Source organism: Cucurbita maxima, unplaced genomic scaffold (genome assembly GCF_002738345.1).
Source record: "Cucurbita maxima cultivar Rimu unplaced genomic scaffold, Cmax_1.0 Cma_Scf00012, whole genome shotgun sequence".
Taxonomy (NCBI): Eukaryota; Viridiplantae; Streptophyta; class Magnoliopsida; order Cucurbitales; family Cucurbitaceae; genus Cucurbita; species Cucurbita maxima.
Window position 1 is genome coordinate 3,136,931 of NW_019272028.1, and position 6,584 is coordinate 3,143,514.

General features: G+C 30.9%; 1 protein-coding gene across 8 annotated transcripts in view; it reads left to right on the top strand.

Annotated features, from left to right (window-relative positions):
• Positions 1 to 5,673: 5,673 nt before the first annotated feature.
• Positions 5,674 to 6,584, top strand: part of LOC111486856 (transcriptional corepressor SEUSS-like) — an 8,885-nt gene continuing 7,974 nt past the window's right edge. For 3 of the 8 annotated variants that reach the window (XM_023133995.1, XM_023133993.1, XM_023133997.1), the window contains exon 1: positions 5,674 to 6,004. The gene's annotated coding sequence lies outside the window, so the exon portion shown is untranslated. The remainder of the gene's footprint in view (positions 6,005 to 6,584) is intronic. The other 5 variants (XM_023133994.1, XM_023133999.1, XM_023133996.1 and 2 more) reach the window with 3 other exon arrangements.

Consider the following 6,584-nt stretch of genomic DNA (forward strand, 5'->3'; position numbering starts at 1 on the left):
TAAATTAATTAACCATATTTGGGTCATTTAATTAACTATCTTTTTAACAAAAAAAAGAAAATTAAATAATTAATGAAGTTTTACCATATTTCTTCAATAAAAAGTGAAGATAATATCATGGTTAATTACAAAATAAATAATTATATATATAGAAGGAAAATCAACAAATTTGAAGATATTTTAATATTTATTAGAGTATCAAGGAGTATTACATAAAAATAAAAAAATTAAAAATTAAAAAAAATACAAATATCAAAGTCCATAACTAATATCTCTATCTAATAAATTTTTAAATATATTCAATTTTAAGCAAGATTATATTATTTAATAATTATTAAAAATTTAACTCTTAGCTAATGTATTTTATATTAGTTAAGTTATATGTTTATGTTAAAAATTGATTTAATATATAAATATTTAGATTTTATAATAATTAAATTTTTTGTTCATAAAAAAATGATCAGCTAGAAATTTTGTAAAAATTAATAATATTTTAAACAATTAAGTTTCCATATTTAGATAGTTTTTTTAATTAAGTATTATCTGTGGTTTAATTAAGGGGAAATACATTTTTAAATATTTAATTACACATAAAATTATTGGGAATTTTTAAAATTTATAAACTAATTAAACTTTAAATAAATTTTTGGGCAGTTTAATTCTTTATATGATTAATTAATATAAATATTTTTGTTTATTTATTTCATCAATTAATTAAAATTTAAATTATATATTTCACCAACTACAAATATAACTTAATTAGTAAGATATCAAATTAAAAATGAATGAATAAATAAATAAATATTTTTCAGAAGAATTAAAAAAGAATAATGAAGATAACATCAGTACAATAAAGAAGCACACTTTATTATTAAAAACACGTGCAAGGCACGTGAGAGAGTACATTAAACAAACGCGCAGCAGGAGGAAAAAAGAAGTAAACGTCTAAGTAACTCCTAAATTCCGCCGGCCGGCTGGCTGTGCTAGGCTACCGGTTTGTCATATTTCAGGCCGGAAGCCTCTCCTCCGCCGCCGCCGACGCCTCTGCCTTACCGGAAGGCGGAGTCTCAGTCATAGCTTTTATAGTTTCTGGTCCAGGTTCGGCAGCATCCTATAAACACAAAAAAACAAACTCATGTGTCATGATAGAAATCAAAAGCAAGAAAAACATGAAAAATGAATCCTTTTGGATGAAAATTTAAAAATTTGATCCAAAAAAACAAAAGGGGTTTCTCAAAATCTGTTCTTGAGAGGGGATTTTACAATGGCATCGACGAGGCGCTGTTGCCTGTCTATGGCCTGCATGGAAGCCAATGCCTGCAAGATGGAGACAAGGTTAGATTAAAGAAGAGGGAAAAAGGACGTGAAATGTAGAGAAAAGAGTTGAGGAATTGAATGTACCCAGACCATTTGGTATTGCTTCTTGGTAAGGGTCCTGGGCTCGGATGTCAAGGAGAGTGACCTCTCGAGCTTGGCGTGGCCGTTGGTTGCCATATTTGGGTGGCCGGAGGAGGTGAAGGAATGTTGAATGAGGTGGGATGGTGTTGATAGGTGAAAGGGGAGTGGGTATATATAGTGGAGGGGGGAGGGGTGGAACAGGGGTCGACGCCAGTGAAGCAATGGGGGACGTGGCAGCCATGAGAACAGTGCAGAAAAACTTGCACATTTGCCGCTTTTTCTTTCTACTGTCTCTAATGCAACCGTTTCTCTCCTACTCTTTTATAATTATGCCTTTTTTTTCCTTACTTTCTTCCTTTCTTTTCTTTCCCAAACAACTTCGCTTTCTAAGATTTGATAGACACAAACTTCGAATGGTCCTAAATCGTAACCGTCTAGACTTACTGCTAATGCATATGGTTGTCTTTGGTAAGAGTTCAAGCTCATACTAGTATATGTTGTCCTTTTTTTTCTCTCTCGGCCTCCTCTCAAAGTTTTTACATTTCAAAAAAATGCCACTAACTTTCCTTTTCTGTTTTGGGCTTCCCCGAATGGTTTCAATGATTCTTTCTCCTCCCCAACTGATGTAAGATTGCACAATCCACCCCTTTCGAGGCTTAGCGTCCTCGCTGCCACCCGTTTCCTTCTCCAATCGATGTGGACCCCCCAATCCACCCCTTTTTGAGGCTCATCATCCTTGCTAACACACTGCCTTATATCCACTCCCCTTTGGGTCTCAGCCTCCTCACCGACACATCGCCTTGTGTCCACTCCCTTTTGAGGCTCAGCCCCGCTTGTGTCTATTGGCTCTAATACTATTTGTAACGTTCCAAGCCATTACTAACAGATATTGTCTTCTTTAGACTTTACCTTTCGAGATTTCCCTCAACGTTTTTAAAACCCATCTACTAAGATGAGATTTCCACAGGAAAAATATTTCGTTCTCATCCTAAATCAATACAAAATCTCACATAAATAGACACCAACTATACTTGATGAGTTGAATTGGGAGTGAAATTGAAAAAACAAAAAATGGGTATTTTATTATTTATTATAATTTGTTGGATATGTGGAGGGGAAGTGAGGGGGTTTCATTAATCTCAGGCCAATTCATTAATTGCTTCACTGCGTCTTTTCCTCTTGTTTGTATGTTGCAGCTTTGGAAACGGTTGGCCACTCGCCTTTAATACCCCTCCTCCCTCCTTTGAACCACAACAAACAATCACCACTCCATTAGGGTTTCACCCTTTTCTATTGTAGCACCACCGAGCGACTGTACCCTCGATCACGTGTTTTACATACCAACTAGCCATACCCGAATACATAATCTTATTTTCAAAAACATAGCAGGGTCTAAGTGAAACTCATACATCTGAAAGTCTCAATCGTCCAGCTCAAATTCAACTTCAAAAAAAGAAAAACGACAATCCCTATTCAAATCCCTCCAACGTACACTTTTAAACTTACTCAACACATGCTTAACATTCCATACTCACGCTCTTTACGAGACGTAAGTTTTTGTTTTTGTTTTTTTCTCTCAAATGAATTAAGCTCTAATTGGCAACAAGTTAGTATTTCTTTTATCAATTTTATCACTTCTACCCATAGTTTATATTTTTTTGGTTTGAAAAAAAAAATGGTTTTATGTTCCCTCCTTTGGTTTAATCTTGTCTTTATTTCATTTTTATTGTTAAAAATTGTTTTTAATAATCATAATTAATTAATTAATTAATTAATATATTCTGAATTAGTAGACAAATGATATCAAATAATCAGGTACAGCTTCTAACACGTATTTTATGTAAATATTTATTGATCGCAGAAAAAATAAAATATATACCGTCAGATTTTTAATAGAATATTTATGACAATAAATAAATATAGCGGTTTATATATATATATATATATATATATTCTCTAGTATTAAAGAATAAATCTAATTCTTCAAATTTTGACATAATAAATAAATAAATAAATATTACATCATAATAATAACAATTTTTTCACAATAAATAAAAATGAAAAGATTCCAAACACCCAATTCATTTGGGCTTTCCAGCCCTTTTCCTATTGGGCTTCCACGTTTTGGGCCTTTCATATATTTAAGCATAAAATCCACACACATTATAGTATGATAAATATACACATAGAACTATATTATATAAAATCATATTATATAGTATAGGTAATAATCCTATTTATTTACGTATGGTTTCTCATTGTTTATCGTAAATACATAAAGTTAATGCTAGTTTTAACTTTTATATTTAATTTTGTGGGTATTTTGATATTTAAGAATTAAAAAAATAAAACTAATATTTTGAAATTTAAAGAATGAGAGAATACTTTTTAATGATAATAATAATAATAAAAAAAACAATTTTCTTCTGATTTGCCGTCCTAACAAATATATATATTTTTAAAAAAGGATAGAAAATTTTTATTTAAAAAAAAATATATATATATAGAGCGACGTGGCAGAGAGTGTGGCTGGGCGGCGTCCAAGGGGGGAGGGGTATAAATGTAAAAAGAAATAAATAAATAAATAAAATAAGGTTTATATTTGTGGGCTAATATTCATGATTGGAAATGATTCGGTATCCTTCCTTCCATACCCACCCCATCAGTCATCTTGTCGCTATTCCACTTTCCGTTTTTACCCTTTTTATTTTTTACTCTTTAATTCTTTATTACAGTATATTCTTAACAAAAATAATTACCATGTTTTTTTTTTATGTATTGTTTTCTGACCCATTTTATTTATTATTTTATTTTATAAAAAAGCATTAAATTATTTAAAAATTGTGCACACGCAACCAATAACTTTTTATTTCTTTTTTTAATATTTTTCGAATACACAAACAAAACATTTTCCATAGTAATAAAATAATTAATAATAAATTTAAATATTAATTTATGACTTAATTAAAAAAAAAATATAGCTAATGAATAAAGTTAAAATTATGATAAATTAAAATGGAAATTATAAAATAAAAATAAATAAATAAATAAACTCTACGATAGAGTATTATTTAAAGTTTAATAATAAAGGAAAAGTTTTGGTAGAGTTGCTTTGTACGTAAAAAGGGAGATTTTGTCCCTCTCTTTTGCGGTTCAAGTAACTATGTATTTTATTTTATTTATTTTGTTGGAAATAAAGGTATTAAATTTTAATATACGAAAATTGTTCAATGATTACAAAGCTGATTACTATTTTAAACGTCGATAGTTTAAGTGATTAGTACACTTTTGAATCAAATAGATGACTTTTGCATCATTCTCGTACGATTTGATATTAGAATTGATTGAAAACGAGTGATCCATTTCTCATTGTTCTCCATTTATTGTTCTTTTTGAAAATATTCATTTAATGTATACGGTCTATTTTTCAATATAAACTATTAATTTATTGATTAGAAATTGAGGTTGAACCATTTTCTCCTAAATTATTATTATTTTTTAATGAAATAATTTCACTATTTGATTAAACTATTAACAGTACGGAATTTGAGATTTTTTGTTCTTTGAAAATGGGGTTTAAAAAGTCACTATTTGATTTGGGTCCGGGTAAATTAGTCAAGGAATTGAGCAGGGAAAATCATCGGGACGCCAGCCTCAATTATCTAATAAAGAGAAACCTCTACCAACACGTTTAATGAATCTCTACTCAAAATAACTGATTTAATTTTTATCTAAATTCTATAAAACATATTGGGCTGGTGTATTATTATTATTATTATTTTAATTTAAAACTACCATAAAAGTAATTATAAGATTAAAGGTTAGCAACAAATTGTAATTATAAAAATAAAAGTTGGGTACAAATAATATATTTGTGAGTGGGAGGGACCAAAAAACAATTGGAGGAGACCAATTGACTTTTTTATTTTTTATTTTCTATTTTCTGAATATGTTTTTAGGGTTTAATTAAATGTTAATAAATAAAAAATTCCTTTAATTTAAAAAACATGTAATTTCATATATCATTTTAAAATATAGAAATGAATGGCAGTGTTGTAATTTAGGCGAGGTAGAGGGGGAGTTATAGGGACACCGGACCGCAACCTATATAATCCTACCTCACGCGCACCATGGACGGCCACACATGTTATTTTATGGTATGTATGTATGTATGTGTGGATGCATGTATGCATGCTATATGTGATGAACCATTTGACTTCATTTCTCTGAGGAGCTAGTGAGAGAAAGAGAGAGACGAAGAAAAAGAATGAAGGAAAAATTCAATCCAATCCAATATAATTTTGACGTCCGCAAGGACAGTCTCTCTCTCCTTCTCTCTCTAAGTTGCAGGGCGTGCCTCCTGTGGGAGAATCCCTCCATGAGTTTTCAGAGCGTGCTTCTTAGCTTCAGCTGATACTCATCGGTATCAATTTCGGGAAGAAGAAGAAGAAGAAGAAGTTAAAGAAGTAGTAGAAGAAGAAGAACGACAAGAACAGGAGCAAGAAGAAGAGGAAGGAGGAGGAGACGGCGGAGGACGAAGGAAGCTCAATTACTGATGTAAACTTCGAAGCCTCGACAATTTAGTCAATTTCGGTCTGCTATTGATGTTCCTTATTTTATATTTTCTCATTTTCAACCAATACCTTTCTTATTCACTTCCTCTATGCTCTTCCATTCCGACGTGCGAGGTGTTGTGTTGTTTCACGTTTTGGATCGTTGATTTGTCTTTGATCGACTTGTTTCTCTCTCTCTCTCTCTCTCTCTCTCTCACTTTTGCCGATTCTCTGCTTTCTTTTCCCTCATATGAGCAGGGATTGCGTAAGAATGTCATACGGTTTCAGTTTTTCTGCTTGAATCTTTCTTCGAGATTTTTACCATGGGAGTTCATTGTTTGAGCGGTGAACCTGAAGTTTATTGATTGGTTTTTATTTAATTGCTTAGCAGGTTGTTTGTATCATTTTTTTTTTCTGTGGTGTGTGGGGTTTTCAGATTTGGATTTCTTCTTGGAGATTTAATTGTTTTTATTTTTTTATTTTTTAGAAATTGAAGTTCGTCTCGGGTGCTTTTGATGAAATTATGATTATCGATCAGTGTTCTGGATTTAGTTTTAGTAGTTGCTTTTCTTCTGAATGTTGAATTTAGAATGGATCTGCCATGTTTTTTTTTTTTTTTTTTTTTTAGAGATT